This window comes from Cynocephalus volans, chromosome 5, assembly GCF_027409185.1.
Source record: "Cynocephalus volans isolate mCynVol1 chromosome 5, mCynVol1.pri, whole genome shotgun sequence".
In the NCBI taxonomy this organism is placed as follows: Eukaryota; Metazoa; Chordata; class Mammalia; order Dermoptera; family Cynocephalidae; genus Cynocephalus; species Cynocephalus volans.
The window spans coordinates 29,303,606-29,321,880 of NC_084464.1; the positions used below are offsets into that span (position 1 = coordinate 29,303,606).

The 18,275-nt window shown below is 38.9% G+C and overlaps 1 protein-coding gene across 1 annotated transcript in view; it reads right to left on the reverse strand.

Annotated features, from left to right (window-relative positions):
* The window catches only part of ATXN1 (ataxin 1), a 367,481-nt gene that overhangs the window by 265,385 nt on the left and 83,821 nt on the right, over window positions 1-18,275 (reverse strand). Inside the window, 1 exon segment of the mRNA XM_063097390.1 lies at window positions 8,314-8,432. The gene's annotated coding sequence lies outside the window, so the exon portion shown is untranslated.

Consider the following 18,275-nt stretch of genomic DNA (forward strand, 5'->3'; position numbering starts at 1 on the left):
GAGTTTGCAAGAAGGCACCATGAATAAAGTCAATGCTGGAAAAATTTTATTACAAACTGAGTAACTAACAGAAGAAGACCATGAAAGTGATATGAAAATAAGAGCTAACATTTTTTGAAAGCGTTACCTACATTAACTCATTTAGTTTTTACTACAACTCTGATAGGGGCTGTCTTATTTTTCCTACGTCATGGGTGGATAAACTGAGACCCAAAGAAATTAGGTAACTTGCTCAACATTACACAGCTATTAAGCAGCAGATTTGAATTCAAACCCTATCCTCAAGAAACTATCTTCTTAAACATATTAAATTGTTTTCCAGCAGCATATAACAATTTATTACGTACTACTTAAAAAAATCTCTGGAGGCTGTAATCCATTTCCTCAGGGCAGGATTTTAAAACTTTGAGATCTAGGGATTGAATATACAGCATGGCGACTATAGTTAATAATAGGGTATTTTATACTTGAAATTTGCTAAGAGAGTAAGTCTTAAACGTTTTCATTGCACACAAAAAAAATTAATGGGAATTTGGTTAATGGACACAAAGAATGATTACGTATTATAACGATGAATAAGCTAACTATCCTGATTTAACCATCACGCATTGTACACAATTATTGATAGTCAACTTTGTACTCCACAAATATGTAATCAATTATGCTTCAATAAAAATAAATAAATAATAAAAAACATTAACTACATAAGGTGATGAATAAGTTAACTAACTAGATTGTGGTAAATATTTCACAATCTATACATATACCAAAGCATCACATGATACACTTTAAATACCATTTTATTTGTCAATTATGCCTCAATAAAGCTGGAAAAATAAAAATAAAATAAAATAAAACTTTGGGATCCATCAAAGTACACACATCTTTCTATAGATCCTTAAAATTTCAGGAATATTTACTTCTCCTTTAAGCCCTTCCTAACTGAAGCTATTGCTGCTAACCAACACTAGACACCCTCAGATAGGCTATGGCCACATCACCACACAGACCCAGCTACAGAGTCTGCAGAGGGCAGTTCTGATAAGCACCTACTATATCAGGAAGCACCTGACACTGTAATGAAAACTGCAGTAGTCTATTGCCTTCCTGAGTCTTTGTCACTAGATATTTAGGATACTTCCAAGTACAGGCTCTCACAAATGAGCAATATAGCAGTCAGCACTGCCTGGTAAATGAACTTCAGTCGGTAACCAGAAAAAGCTTGAGGCCCCACGGAGAGTGCACAAGAGAGTAACTGAAAGTGAACTGCGAGTCTGCATTTATTCACATTAGTCATGGTATAGTTTGTGATGGATCTTATAAACAGCTGAACAGTCAGGTTTTCAAATAAATGCAATGCTCAAGACAGAAAAAATAAGAAATTCCGCTAAGGTTCTTCACTTTGCAAAAACAGACAACGGTCCCAACTTACATAAAATGCTGAAAAGCGATGTGGTATTTTATATTTCCAAGTCAGTAATCCATCAGCAAATGTTGGTGACTGACTAATTTTTAATTATTTAATAATGAAAGTTCAATTTTTGTCATAATTTTATAGGCAAGAAAACTGAAGGTTGGGTAAGGATATCATGCAAAATAAAAGTGGCAAGTCTCAAACTGAAGTTCTCTATTCTAACCTGCTGACTGTAACATATATACATATATGCTATATAAAATAATATATAGTATTAAACAACCTTCCTCTAATATAAAAATATTATTTAAAAAGATGTGTAATATGCCCCACACACTGATCTCCGTAAAATCCCATTCTGAATTCCGTGTTCATAAATGCAAATGATCACTTTTTTAGTGGCATTTTTGACATGTGTTATTAAAAAACATCCCTACTTCTCCTTTTGAAAAGAACTTTTGAGGAGCCAAATTAATTTTGGAGATGACTTTTCATTTTACTTAAGTCAAGATCCTTTTTCTCATTTGATATTTTAACTAAATAGATTTCTTAGAAATGAAAAAAAATAGTAACAAGTATATTCCTAGAGCAGAATAGCCTTTCAGAATTGAAAATGTTACGTCAATCCTTTAATGTTATCCAGTCTTGGCTTTTTAAATTCCTTAAAGAGAAAAATACCACATATTCACATAATGTTGCCAGCACTTGTTGTCAGTTATTTGGATTTCTGATTTGGCCGATAAGATGATGCATGACATAAAACAGTTAAAAATGCAATTTTTAGTTCTTTACAAATGTGGCTGCAGAGAAGCTGAAGTGATTCTATCTGATGTTAGAATTTTCTAATGCCAAAGGTTTACTCCAGTAGTTTAAATGATGAAATGCTGAATCTAACTACTTTTATAAAAACTGTTTAACCAAAAAACATGTAATTTTTGTAATTTTTATAAAATAGTAATTAGTATTGAGCTTACTGAAGTATTTTTAATATCTTACCTGAAGGATTATTTGTGTTTTTCCAAATGAGTTCTTTCCTTTCTTCTTAGCTTCCATAAGTATTTATTAAGCTATATTATGTGTAGTAATGGGCTTAACATTTGGAGTTCAAAATTTAAAATAAACCAATCTCTGCCCTCCATCCACAGAGATAGCTACACAAAGAATTGCAATACAATAGTGACAACACAAGTAGAGGGGACATTTCTATTACGCTTCAGCGAAGGAGTAGGAGTCCACCAGGCAGAGAAACAGAATTTAACGCAGAAGAATCAACATGAAGAAATGCACGGCTATTAAATTACACAGTGTGTTTAGAAAGGAAAGAGATGTTGGGTGGAGAGATAGGAGGAATGGGAATCGCAGCAAGATGATATTTAAATGGTAAGTTGATAACAGATTTATTCCTAGGGGTCTTGAATGACATCCAACGAAGTCTCCATTTTATCTTATAGGGAATGGAAAGTTAAAAAAACCCTTTTATTTTTCTTTCCCTTTACCCTATTCCTTCATTACTAGGGAAAATACCAAAGTATTATTAAAAATGAAAAAAGTAAAAACACCCTAATACCCAAAATTCCTTCATGTGTGCTTTATTTACCTCCAGTCTCTGTTGACAGGCATACATTTTTGTCATTACTTTGTAGTCAACCTGTATACACAATTTTGAAGTATGAATTTTATACTAAACATTAGGTCATCAACACTTCTCCATTTTTCCACATGCTACCAAGGGTTTCCAAGCATAGGAGTAACTCAATTGGACCCATTCTTTTGGAAGATAATTCTCACACAGACAGGAAGAAAAGACTTAAGGTAAGAATACTCTTTTGGAAGCTGCTGCAGTAGTCCAGGTAAGTGATGCCCAAGGCCTGAAATAGAACAGGGCAAGGGAATGAGATGACTGAGTAGACTGTAAAATATTTAAGAGGCAAAACTACAGCATCTGGTCAAGGGATGAAGTAGAGGACGAGGAGAACGTGTCCAGCATCAACAGTGGCGGGTTGGTGATCCTGTTTCTTCAACAGGAATCCCATAAAGAGAGACACGATAAAGACAACTGTAGGTTTAGACTCAGGTTGAAGGCCCTTATAAGATATCCAATTGGAGCCCTCTAGGAGAAAGGTGGAGGTATATGAGCTTAAACTCTGAAGAGAAAGACGAGCTGGACTCCAGCGCAGACTTGATATGGACGCCATGATGGTGGCGGGGCCTTCCGGAAGCGCATGCGCAGTAACGAACTGGGGGGGCACGTCGCTTTCCGTTTTCACGCCCACAGTCTGCAAACGCGGCAGTTTAATTCTCATTTCTTTTGATGCACGGCAAATACCTCCTTTCAAAGCTCTCCAATTGTCAGTAAGAAAGGGGACCTACCAAGTAAACCAACATCTGTTTTGATGATGCCTGTTAGAAGAAAATTCACTGCATTTCCTGAACTGGTGTGGTTTCAACTCACAGCTATACCAAACCACACAGCTTCTCTGAAGGACTCAGGCAGGTATTAGGCCGTGATAGCATCGACAAGAGGAGGGAGCTATCACCCACGTCCCACAAGGCATTTTGGGTACTGCTTTACAGAACACTGGCTTAGGTACATGAAAGTCACCAAGATCCTCTACGCTGGAAAACATGTAAAGAGCTTTCTAATGATGGTCTTTAGTGAGGGTGTTGGCCTGGCTCTTTTCTTACTTACATCTGCCTTCCAAAAGCAGTGCCTGTGATTGATGTGGCTATTTGCAAACCCTGTAGTGATAAAGGACGCCTCATGGTAAACGACACAAGTGACATAGTTTCTAACCAGACAGATGCTCTTTTAGAATCAATTTTTCTCCTTTTCCACCACGGATGTCTACTGGTAAGGAGATATTCCGTGTATGGCTAAGGACCTCCAAAACAGAAATGCCAGCATGTGGTATTTTGTTGAAATCCTGCACGTTATAATTTCTTTAATTTTATCCCTGGTTATTCCTCCACCTGACAGCCTTTAACAAAGGCTCAAAGACTTAAGCAAACAATTGTGCATTTCTCTTCTGTAGCTGACAAACCGGGCGCTTGCCTCCTGCATCACAAAAACAGCCCTCACCCCCACCCACATGAAAATGTACTGAAAGAAGCTATGCAGAAGCCACACAGAGGAAAATCTAGTGAGGTCTCCATGAAGCACATATTTAAAATCCTCTTTTGCCCTTAACGTCGCTTTGGGAACACGTGCTTTTTTTCCTTCGCCTAGCTGAGAATATGAGGAGAATCCACTCTATTATACCTTTCTGCTTTCCAGACCTCCTGCGGTCATAATTGAATGGCGACCTGGGAGAAGATACTTTTCTGACACTGTGCTTGAATGTGACTTTTCACACAAACTGAATGTGGGATTGGCACAACTTCTCCACGTAAAATTATGACTAAGCAACAGTCAAAAAAAGAAAGTTGCAAGAAAAATTTTTAACGCATTTGGTAGTGGTTTTCTTAACAGCTAATAAATATTCTGATGACCCCACCTGTTCCTTTATAAGTTAGCTAAGCTTCTGTGAGTTCTTCTTTTTGGTTTCTGACTTAAACTAATTATCAGATCCATCTACCAGGGCTGGAACCACCAGCAAGGGCATTCAGGGATTGTACCATAAGCAGCAACACCCTGCAAATCTCTTCTGGTTCATCCAAGGCTAGGCATGCCCTTGCTGGAGCAAAAAGAGGAGGGAAGGAGGGAGCCAAAAAATGTCACCATTGCAGTCTGTTAACATCAGATTCAAATCCTGAATCTGCCACTGCCACTGTGGGTGCTTTGATGGATGTCCACTGCAGCTTAACTTGATCCCTTCCAGTGATGGGACCACTGTCCTCCCACCAAAACTGACAATCTGCAGGCCCCAGCAGCTGAAAGAAATGCCACTCACAATAAATTGCCAAAGGCAGCAGGTGTGGCTTTGGGAGCCAAAGATAAAGCTTCCAGTTTAGCATAGCCCTGTTTCCACTCTCACATCTTCCTCCCATCCTGTTGCTCCAGCCCAGCTCCCCATAGCTGATGTTCCTGATATACCAGACTCAGGGGCTACTGTCACTTCTAGGGACAGACTCAGTAGTTGAGGTGAAAAGCTCATAAAAAGGTTTCCAAAAAAGCCTTTTGTCTAAGGGAATACTTTGTGCATTTAGACAAAACTGGGTTTCTAGAGGTTTAGAGACTATACTAACTTCACATACTGAAAAGGCTAGGCAATTGAAGAGTGAATATCACCCTCATAGTTTGATGCTGCTTAGACCAACAAGCAAATATTTCCTAGGCTCCTACGATGTGCTCAGTCCTGGACCCTTTGCTGTGGGTGAGGAGACAAAGAGGAGGATGCAGAATTAGTCTCAGACAGTTGGTCTCAAACCTTGGTGTGCACGAAGAATGCCTGTAACACCTAGAAAGACCAGAAGTCTCCTGTGCCACCAAACCAGAAAGGGGGGAGGGCTGTGGGCCTCAGTCATGCCCCCTGACACCCTCAACCAGTCCCAAGGGTGGGGACCAAGGGCCTCGGCCACACACCCCAACATGCACAACCAGCCCTGCGATAGCCACCAAGCTGCTGCAGGAAGCACCCTGGGCTCTCCCATGCAGGGGTTGTGGGGGGGCCAAAGGCCTCGGTCAGGCCCCCCAACACCAGCAACCAGCCCAGCGACAACCACCAAACCACAGCAAGAAGGGCCCCAGGTTCCTGAGCTGGGATGGTGGGGGATGAGGGCTTTTGCCATACCCCCCTGACTTCTGCACCTAGCCTGGCAATGACCAAGCCACCACTGGAAGCCCCCTGGCCTCAATCCCACTCCCCCTCCTTCCTCCTTCCACCCCATTTCCTTCCTTCCTTCCCCTTTCTCCTCTCCCCCTCCCTCCCAACTGCTCCACAACAATATCATAGAATGTAAAAAAATATTAATTAAAAAAAAACTTTCTTATTAAAAAAAAAAAAAAACTCAGTGTGCAAAAGAGTTATTAGAAGTGAGTTTCCTGGGCCCTACATCCCAGAAATTCTGATTTATCAAGCCTGCTAGTGCTGAATCTGTAACTTTAATAAACGTGTCCAGGTGATTCAGATGCAGAAGGTCCTGGGACTACAGGGCCCTAGAAAAACACTAGTCTGTGATTGGATTCCTACCGTGAAGCAGTCTGCAGCCCAGACAGGATGATGGCAAACATCCACAAAGCAACACATAGCAATACCTTTTGTATGATGCACACTCTAAATGTTTTGGGAGTTCATAAGGAGAGACCAGTTAGTGAAATCCCCAGGATTCAGGGAAGACTCTGTGAATGAGCCAGGCTTCATGGTCAGGCAGGATTTGGATAAGAGATAGCCCCAAGCAATCGTCTTAACCAAACCTCCTGATTCAGCATGACAGGGTGGCCATAGCATACAGCATAAATAAAGATGAAGTTATGGGATAGAAGATGACCAGGAAACAGGTCAAGAGACTTCACGTGTCGATTACAGGGAAGATACTTTCACCAGAAGGACCATAAAACTGGCATTTCCACATAACACTGGGTTTGCATTTTCTTTCTGCCACATTCATGTGGTTTCCTGCACTTCGTAATTTAACATTTGTAAGAGGGGAAAAAAATGCTGTTATGAAACTCAAAGAATGCACCACTCTGAGGCAGATAGCCAGCTGCTAACAAGAGTGACATCTGAAAATCATTTGAAGTGTTGTTCATAGTTCTGCTTAAGAAAGAGGATGTTTGGTAAGAAAGAAAAATAATAAATTCTGTTCCATGTAAAACAAAGTTTGGGGGGCCATGGGGTTAAAGAGCTGGCAGATAACAAGTAACACCGTGACAGCATGCATGGAGAAAGGAACAGTTAGATACCCTACAGCAAAAGAACAGTAGCTCAAAAGAAGCCTATCTGGTTTATTTGAATATAATATTCAGAAAACACTGCCACATTTTCTTTAATGTTGCAAGGGGATAAATGATTAATTGCAGACACAAATTCCAGGATGGATGCTAGAAAAAGAAGGGGACCCTCAGGACCTGGCTCCTTTCCTCCATTCTGCTTGATATAATGAGCCCTTCTGCAAATGATGACTTGCCTAAAGGCACACAATAAATTCTGGTGGGCAAGAATTAAAGGGTACAATTATTTAATTAATTTCACTGGAGGGAACTGAATTTTAAATTTACAAGACACCTTGGAGATGATTTAGGTATGCACAGGTGAGTCAATCAAAGACGATGAGTTAGTTTTCCAAGGTCACCAAGCTAGGTGGGGAAGAACTGGGCTTCTATTTGAGGACTCCGTTCCAGGAAACACCATGAACTAGACTGACCAACTGTCCCTTGGAAGTCCACATTATTTTGGTGTATAGTTTGGAGTGTCTGAATTCCAACCCACAGACCAAGATTGTCATTCAGGGGACCACGTTTAGTTAAAAGTTACTCAATAAACATGGTTGAACAGGAGCTGGGAACTCCCGATGTCTCTCACTTTGCCCATCCCAATACTTGATTACAGGGTAATAAACTTGCCATCGGACCGAATCTACTACCTCTTGTGTGATTAATCCCTCATACTTTCACCTAAAATGGAATATCTGGATGATACAGCTTGTTTGTTGTTTTTGTGTTTAGTTGTTTGGCTTTTGTTTTTGGTTTTGGGTTTTTTTTGGTGGGGATCTTCTTCTAACCAAAAATGCATTCTACCTAGATCCTACAGAATGAAATGCAAATTTTAGAAACAAACACGTTAAATAAATTTGGTTGCTCTCTTGGCTCTCTGTCTCTAGAACAACATTTTCTCAAATGTCCTCTTGCTTGGGTTGCAGAGAAATAGCTATGCACTTGAATAAGATGTGCTGGTACACCAAAGAAATGATGCCTGATGAAATCTAAAGCTAATAAATGCCAAGTCCTTCGGATGACTTACCATTCGTGATTCAAGATCATTCGTGCAGGCTGAAGTCCACTCGTTCTCTCTTGCTCATGGTCCTTAGCAGCACTACTTTTGAGGACTCAAAATAGACTCTTTCATTATGCTCCAGGATGCTGCAGTCAAACAAAACAAAAAGAAACCCAAGTCACAATGAAAATGCCACTTCAAGCAGTTAGTAGATATTCAGGGGAAATCCCTGGCCTTTCTCAAATGTATATTATAACCTCAAACAAGCATGTTAATTACCAGAATGAAGCTATCACACATCTTATCTACATATGGTGCCCTAAAATACTGGAGGTGGGGCTGTGGGGAGGAAGGAAGAAAGAAAACACAGCCTTGCGCGGGGGTAGGTAGTACATCTTGAAAATTAGGATATACACCAGCAGGAATGTGCTTGCAAAATTTCAAGTTTACCAATTGAAAGAAGTAAAGAAGGATTTATTATGTTTAAATGATTAAAGACTCTGATGTGCAGTTACCAAGGGCAGAAAGTAGAGAAAGTTTTATTTCAAACAAAAATTGATCGAATTCTGCCCATTAAAGATGCAGACCGGTTGGCTAATATCAATATTTCTTAAATAGAAGACTATTAGGATTGACTAAAAGAAGATAAAGTGTAAGAGAGAGAGGAAAATTTCCATTTTGCACTACAAATAGGAAACTGATGGATTTCCCTTTTCTGACTCTTGATAAACTTGATACCTTCTCCACCCAGGTTGAAAAGCAGTAGTTACTTTCCACACAGAATATGAAATGAATGGTTAAGATATGCATGCCTCCTTGCACCCACTCAGAGCAGCTGATAAAGCCTACACGTTAGAACTGTGTGCGACAAGGTAGCTCTGAAAAGTTCTTTTCTGCGCTGAGCTTTTAACACTCACTTGTCACAGGCTGTTGTTCGAGCTTCTTTTGATGCTTAGTCAAATCCACCCCACTGTTTGTTTTTTGGCAACGGCCATTCGAGAGCCTGAAAACAGCCTTCAAACACTGCCTGCATCATTTTTAGCCTTTTATGAGCTCTTCCTCATCTCTTTTGAAAGTCCATTGGAAAACTGTCACCCATTTCTCTGAGTACAGTGGCCACATCCCACTTGTCACTCAAAACTCTCTATAAATCTCCAAAGGTTCTATGTCCATCACCAAATATCTCATCAAGTGACCCAGCTGAAAGAGAGCAGATATACTTGGACGCCTCACTAGGTTGCTGTATGAATAACTAATTCCTTGAAAGCTTTCTGAAGCTGTTACTTTACGGAACAGTCAACGTTTTTTAAGAAGACTTTTGGGGAGTTGTGTATATCTTTGGTTCAATTCATGCGGACACTTAAAACTGATGAGGAGGACGAGAAAATGTCTCTTGGTTAATGTTTAAAACAAGTGAGTTGAGTTTAATGCCATTAAATTTTCAGTCTAGCTGGAAGAGTGACTCCCTGAAAATAGCAGTTTTTTTCATTTCCTTGATGCTATCAATACCCACAGAAAGTAGGGTTGTAAGGATTTTATTAGTCTTCTGAGCAGTTTTCATGAAACTTAGCTCAGCTCCCACTCAAATGTGTAACACTAACATATTGATAGAAATCAACATAAGCCAGGAAGTTCAAAGCATGACAAATGGTCTTGGTAAAAACAAGAGTTTGGAGAGAAGAGGAGGATTTAAGCAAGCCCACTGTGAATTATTGGCTGGGATCAATCTCTTCTTTACTAAAAATAAATTGCTGCATTTTTCTTATTCGTTACCAATTTTATATCTTGGTATTTCAGAATTGGAAGGGGTCTTTGCCATCTAGTTTCAATTTCTTCTGCAAATGAACCTGCTGGCCCAGGGAGGTCAACATACCTCTTAAAGTCACACTGCAAGTAAGTGTGCACTTTGACTAGACTCTGGGTGGAATCACTCATGCTCATGGGCTCTTAATGGATATAAAATCATTTAATGTAATATAATATGGTTTCAGTCTGAAAACTTCATCAGTGGCATAACACTTCCTCAGAGTACTCTCTTTTTCTTTGTTTTTGCCCTAAAGAAAGAAATTCATTTCTAGATTTTATTCTTGTCACCTGTCTTGGAGCAAAATCTATCTGGGAGAGGCAGAATGTTACCTCAAGGCCCTTCACCAGCTGTCAAAGCCAGGCATCCAGAAGAGCAAGGCTATTCAAAGAGAAAGAAAAAAAATATTGTCATCTAAGTGGCAATATCTTCCATTCTTATCTCTGTAGATATGAAGGAGTTGGAAGTGATTCATTTTGTGATTTATAGCTGACCCTCAATTACACATACCGTTACAGTATGAGGCAATTTTTATCAAAAGAAAATACTGAAAATTGAAAATTTTACATACCACCCTCTAAGCAAGAATTTCAATATACTTCCTTCCTTCAGCAAACTCTTCACCAATGCTGCTAATAACCCACAAAACAAACTGGCTTGAGTTTAATCTTCATTGCCTACCCTTTCTGGTTTGCCAGTTTAAGTTATCATAAATAGAGATAAGTGCAAAAGTCCAGAAAGGAGAAAAGAAAGTCCAGGGCCCAGAGCATTCACAGATGTGAAAGTTGGCTACATAAGCAAGGATTTCATGCCAGAGAATATCCTTACAGGGTTTGCAAATTTGATAGGCATTTTGATGAAAATTTTCTTAAGTTATAAGCAGCAGAAGCAGCAAAATAAAGTGTTTCTACATAAGCCAGGAACTATGACCTACTAGCAGGAGATTTGCTTTTTAGTCTTAGATTTGCAGCTAACTGGATTTTAAAATTGAAGTCACAGCTTCCTAAGTAGAATTAGTTACTAATCTATTAAATAAAGGGACTTAAGTAAATGTTTCCATAATTAATTCCCAATTATAATTCAAGTTGTTTTTACATGTATTTGAATACTCCAAATCAAAATCCCTACAAATACAATTGTACCTTATATGATTTTTTTGATCAATTAGGTACATCTTTATTCAAAAATTAAACAGACTGAGATTGCATACGAAGAGATGAGTAAATTCATGGGAGAAAATCATCTCAGTCTGGAAGAGGTATTCTATTCAATAAATGGTGCTGGGAAAATTGGCACTTCATTTGGAAAAAGTCAGATCTCCATCTTACACCATATAGGAAACAAATTCTAGATATATAATTAAACATATAAACGTGTTTACACATATATACTGTCGAGCTAGGGCTGGGTCTGGAGCTCACAGACCCCTCAAGTCCATTGTCCAGATTGGGTCACAAACCCTCCACATACTTTGGCTGGCGTCTACTGCCTTTGGCATCTACAGCCTCTGGCATCTACTGCCTCTGGCATCTACTGCCTCGGGCATCTGCCGCACGCAGCCATGCTCTCCAACCTATGGCTCCAAGGACCTTTTTGCCAGTTACTTAGCTCATAGACCTGAGTGTGAGGGTTCTGGTGACCCAGCCTGGTGTGTGGAGGTCTAGGGACCCAGCCTGGCACGTGAAGGGTTTGTGACCCAGTCTGTGAACAGGCTTGAGGGGTCTGTGAGCTCCAGACCCAGCCCTAGCTCGACAAATGGCCGGCCCAGTTGGCAGGATTACGGGCAGATAAAAGAGCCTGACATATACATACATACATACAGTATTCATTATACATATATATTATTTTACACAATGAAATACAGAGAAATAATTCTATAAGCAAGAAAGGCCCTGTAGGTTACAGTAAAGAGGTTGACCTTTACTTTTAAGTGAAATGGGAAGACACTAGAGAATTTTGAATGGAGTAGTATCATGATATGCCTTATTTTTAATTTAGTTAACAACACTATAATTCAGTCTGTTATGTGAAGAATAGACCAGAAGGAAATAAGGTTGAAAACAGAAAGGCCTGTTAGGCTACTGCAAAAATCCAGGAGAGAGACTCAGTAAACGGACAAAGGAGGTGAGCCTGGTGGTGGAGGTGTTGAGAACTGGTGAGGTTCTGGATCTATTTTGAAAGTCAAGTTGACAAGATGTATAAGAGAAAGAAAAGAGTCAAGGATCCCTCCAAGTTTTTACTCCATCATCTCTAAGAATGGAGTTGCCATCACTAATATGGAAAAGACTGGGAGTAGCAGGTGTCAGCGAGCTCCATTTTCCCATGATAAGTTTGAGATGCCTATTAGACACCCTAGTGAAATATCAAGTAGACAGGTAGATACATAAATTTGAAATTCATGCACATAGGTGATGAGAAGATATAAATTAAAGCACATAGGCAGCCTCCAAGATGGTCCCCAGTGGTCCTATCTCTTAGTGTTCATGCCCCTGTAAAGTCATCTCCCCTTGAGTGTGGACTGGTTTTAGTGACTTGCTTCTAGCAAATAGAGTACAGCAAAGGTAAAGGGGTATCATTTCCAAGATTGGTTTACAAGAAGATTGTGGCTTCCACCTTGGGTACTTCTTGTATCTTCTCCTGGATTACTCACTCTGGTGGAAGCCAACTGCCAGCTTGTGAGGCCATCTTGTGGAGAAACCCATGTGGCATGTGACTGAGGCTGCTACCATCTGTGTGAGTGAGCAGATCCCAGCCACTCCCCACCCCATCCTTCAGATGAGATTGCAGCCCAGACTAACACCTTGACTACAACCTCATGAAAGGCCTGGAGCCAGGGACACACAGCTAAGATGTGCACTGATTCCCACTCCCAGAAACTGAGAGATAATAACTATTTGCTGTCTTCAGCCAATAAGTTTTAGAGTAATTTGTTACACATCAGTAGATAACTAATACAGTCCCAAGGTACAAGGCACTCTTCCAGGCACTGTACATGGCTTTTTACAGTTGAAGAAACTGAGTCACCAAAATTTTAACTCACTTCCCCAACCCCACACATATGGGCTGGAAGTGGGACTCAAAATCAGGCCATCTGACTCCAGATGTGTCATGCAGGCTCTTCATCCCTGCATGACACTACCCCCATAGGATAACCTTTCCTCCTACTTCAGATGTGCATACCTGAAGTTTGATTTCCACTGCAGGAAGAGCCAACATCACATAATTCACACAAGCAATGGACCATCTGCATCTCCATCAAACTTCTTAATCTGCCACCTAGCTCTACAATTCTTCTGTCTTGGATATCCCAAATATACTACAATATACACTCAACTGTAGAAAAAGATAGAAAGACAGCCCTTTGCTACTTGAAGAGTGACCTCAGTCTTGTTCTTCAATTTCCATCGGGTTACTCTGGTTGATTTAACTATTAGAGAATTTTCAGCACAGCCTGCGAATGCTTTAATATATATTCCTATAAACTGAATGTCCTTTTGCACATGTAGAGTTCTCTCTGAAACTACTCAGGGTTGAGGGAGGAAAAGAACGAGGTACTGAATAAGATAGCCCTGGTAATTTCCATTTGGCATTTTTTAAATATTAAGGGAAAATCAATTTTCAGTTGGCAATCTGAAGTCACCAAGGATTGAAACAATATTAAGTGTCTCAGTAGGAACTGGCAAGACCAAAAAATAAAAAAAAAAAGCTTTTCAATTATATAAACTACAATGACTACTGTCCCTTTAATTGTTATAACAAATTAGGATGTTTCTATTTTTTCCCTGACACAGACATGCGAAATACAGAAAGAGAAAGAAATTATCTCTGCACTTCTGTTTCAATACAAATTTAGAATGGCACTGTGTCGAAAAGAAGCTGTTGCTGGTTAATGCGAGTATCATTCTTACATCTTAAGAGGATAATGTCCATTGCGCAGCATCCAGGAACTTGTTTTTGATCCATACTGGTGGATTTTCTTTTGTTTTAACTGTTAAAATTGTACCCACAACCAATGGAAACTGGAAAGAAGTGGAAAGAATCATCAAAAGAAATAAAACAAATCCCTCTGCCATTTCTAAATCTTTCTGTTACCCAAAGCGGCTGTGTTTTATAAAGGCATGTGATGCATTTCCGAAGGTATTTTTTGCCATTTAAAAATACCAAACAGTACTAATAGCTCCAAGGCTAGGCTGCCATCACTTAACCTGCAATTTGGACAATTTGTGTGGGGATGAAATTACTTTGTCTTATGACACAAAGAGCAGATGCTACCAGTTAGCATTCAAAAAATGTCTAAAACAGATTTAAAATCATATGAGTTTGGAAACATAAGTAGAAATAGCTTCAAAGAGGATAAGCAAATGGTATAATACAATAAAGTATTAAAGTATGAGGGTTTTTTTTAAGTCAATCAGATTAGCCAGTAAACTTTCATAGGCCTTCCTCTGAATAAAGTATGGATTTGAAGGAAAATACCTGACAAATCTTGCTTTTTATTTTTAAAAAATGGGAAGAGGGTCCCCACATCACACACCAGCTTCTGTGTTCAATGAGATGTTATATTCCACTGTGAACTTTATGTTATATGGAAAATAAAAAGAGAATTTTAAAAGGTTGGGATAAAGATGTGAAACATTTTTGAGGGACTTTGATATATTAATATGTATTGTAAATCTCTAAGAGGGGAGAAAGCATACATGTTGGCCCAAAATGTATTTGACCACAGAACACTTTTTCCAGAAGAAATAGCAACCAGTGGACATGCAGTAACCAGAATACATCCTAGTAAATAATATACCAGGCCGGAGTGGTCCTCAAACTTTTTGGTCTCAAGACCCTTTTAAACTCTTAAAATTTATAGAGGACCCCAAAGAGCTTTTAATTAAATAGATTATATTTAACAATATTTATTGTATTAGAAATTTAAATTGAGAGAACTTAAAAATACTTATTAATTCCTTTATTAAAAATATTTATATACCCATTGCATCTTACATAAGTTATCTTTATGAAGAAAAAGCTATATTTTTCGGAACAAAAAAGTTAGTGAGAAGAGTGACATTGATTTAAATTTTTGCACATCTCTTTAATGTCTGGCTTAATAGAAAATAGTTAATTCTCATATGTGGCTCTGAATTCAATTTGCTATAATATGCTGTTTATTCAGCTAATTGTGGATATTCTTTTTTATTACACTAAAACTTGACAAGTGGTAGTTTCATAAAAAAAAAATAGTGGCAATGTGGAATCTGACACATATCAACAAACTTTTTGTGCTCTTTTATGTTAAAATTCATCAGTCTATCTTGCACTTTGTATAGATCTTCAAGCACCATAATTTTGCAAGATCACATATTGTTCATTTGGAAAATAGTATTAGTTCACTGAATTATGCAGATCTTCCAAATTTGACACATTTCATTATACAATATCATCACACATCATACAGCCTCTAAAAAACTCCACCTAAACACTTGTGAGAGAATAGGAATGAAGTAGATCTTAGTATTATTATATAAATAGTTTCGAACTTGCAGACACCCCCCAAAAAAGGTCTTTGGGGTTCTCAAAGTGAGAACTGCTCACTAGGCAGACTTTCTAAACTACGAATCCCTCCCAGAAGTGAAAGCACAGAACCCTGAGTTTCCTTCTAGCCACTGGCTTCTGTAAGTCTAACCGTCTGTCCTCTTAGGGACCACTGGGTTCAGTCTAACAAGGACCATTTATCTATCCATGGTGGCCATAACCATGACATAAACCATGAGTGGACAACCAGAAAGAGTTAGCTGTGAAGGAAACATTTGTTTACTTGCATTCTACCAGGTAAAAAAATCTGTGAAAAGTGTGCATTTTAGACTTCTTTAGCAAACACTTTCTTCCAACCTAGGCTTTCATAATCTTGTAAGGATTTGTTTTAACTAAAGAGAATAAACTTTTTAAATATCCTGAAAGAGATTCAGAAAGAACTTTATTCATGAAATAAATTCATGAATTGATTTCACAAATAAACTACAAATGTAATTATAACCAGTATCAATTTATTAAGAAGGCACCCAAAGAACTACTACACAACACTCATTGCCTTTGGGTGTTAATGAACACATGCAATAATGTAATAATAGCTAATATCTGAGTGTTTAGCCCTCAAATTACATTATCTCCTTTAAGCCTTAGAAACCGCCTAGGTGGCGGACACTTTTTTTATTCTCTTTTTAATAAATGAAGAAATGGAGATAGAAGAGCTAAGTTACTCAAGGCGCTAAATAAGTAAGGGACAGATTCAGGACTCCAACCTCTGCATGCCTGACACCAAAGATCCACTAACTCCTCACTATGCTGCCTCCTTTCCAATTAACAGGGTACTGAACTTCGGTAATCTGCACGCTTCCTCTGGCAGTTATTCCAAAATCATGAAATATCCTCTTCGCTTTCTTGTTACAAAGTGAGAAGCTGCTTGATAGATTGGCTCAGAGCCCACCTTAATATATGTACGTCAGTAAGATTCTTTTGCCTCCCAAAAGCAGCCTGCTTAACATTGAAAAAAGAAGTCTCAGTCAAAAGCCACATATGCTGGATGCTGTGAAGTTCAACCTTTTGATTTTTAAAAGGTCAAGAGGATAGAGCACTGATAATGATGTTCTGTAAACAAAACTCAAGGCACCCTCAGCCCGTATCCCCTATTTATTCCTCTGAAAGCACACTTACGTACAAGGTCAACAAAAATGCCAGTCATGCCTAAGGCACTACAGTAAAGCAAGGAGTTAGTGTTAGTCTTTCCAAGTGCTTTCAAAACCTTCAGCTCCCTCGGGTCAGTTTGTTTGCTATCCACCTCTGTCCCTTTGCCCATTATTTCTCTCACCTTGGATGGCTTTCCTTCTGCTAACCCCGAATCATTAAAAGCATCAAATACCTTCAAGATTATTCCTCATCATTTTTCAATGCCCAGCTCAAGACATTTGTCCTTCCAGAGCTACCCCAGCCCACCCTTTCCTCAAAGCACCTCTGGCAGGGACTCCCCCCAATCAAGGTGGGCTCACCTGTGCACTCCATCTGTAATGTTGCTGCCTTTGTGTGAATCTCATCCCTCACAACTATTAGGAGATGACAGATGTTCTAACTGGATGGGTACTAAAGAACACAGGTACGTTTTTTATGTCGACTTTATTTTTTAAACATTCTTCCCTTGAGTCCTAAGATTAAACAAAATTAGCAATGCAATTCAACCAGAAGTTTCAGATATTATTAAAGAGGGTAGGAGTGTATATAAGTACAGCCAGTGGTGTTCATTGAAAGCTCCATGCCAGTTTATTTGTGATATTCTCAGGGGAGAGAATTAGGTCTGTCCTGATGTGAGCTGATAATAGAAGAAAGCAGGATAGTATACGAACTCCTGGCCAAAAAAAAAAAAATGGATTTATGGTATACCCAGCAGTCTATTGATTATGCCTTGCCTTTCTAATGCTCAGCCATTCTTAACGACATCCGTTACCTACAGTTCCATATCCTGTTCAAGTTTTCTGTATATCTTTGTTTTCAATATAAATGCAACAAATTGGTATGGAGCTTTTTAATGAATATTATTGTTCAGACCCCAGACTGCAGAATACAGGAGCCCAGAATCCACTTCATTTTCTTGGCATCCTAATTACTTTTTGAAAAATTTGGCTACAGACTTTGTATAAAATGATATAATGTAAATCAAGCAATAATAATAATACTCCCCTAATATGTCAAATTCATAAGGAATTTCTTTCTTCTACAAAATCTCCTTTCTCTCAAATAAACCAAGCAAATTGAAGGCTTGTGTATTTGCAAGAGGCATGGCTTGGACTGTTTCTTTACCACACCAAACTTCTGTAGAGAAGTTAGGAAAGTAGAGTCACTCTGATGGCTTATATCTCATTACTGTGATAGGCTTTCTAACTTGAATGGCGGATTCCCATTTGTAAGCTCCATCACTGGATTTAGAGAATCATGCAAATGTCTGCCTTCCTCTGAAACCTAACACCCTGATCTTACCCTTTCTTGCATACATCATTCTTGATGGAAATTTTCAAAAACCACAAAGGTGGGGGAAAAGGGCGGGGTGTACATTGACTTCTTAGTCATGTTTCCTGATGTTGCCATTTTAGTCTATCTAAAATATTTACCTATGGCAACATTTAAGTAATTATAGTTTAGGAAA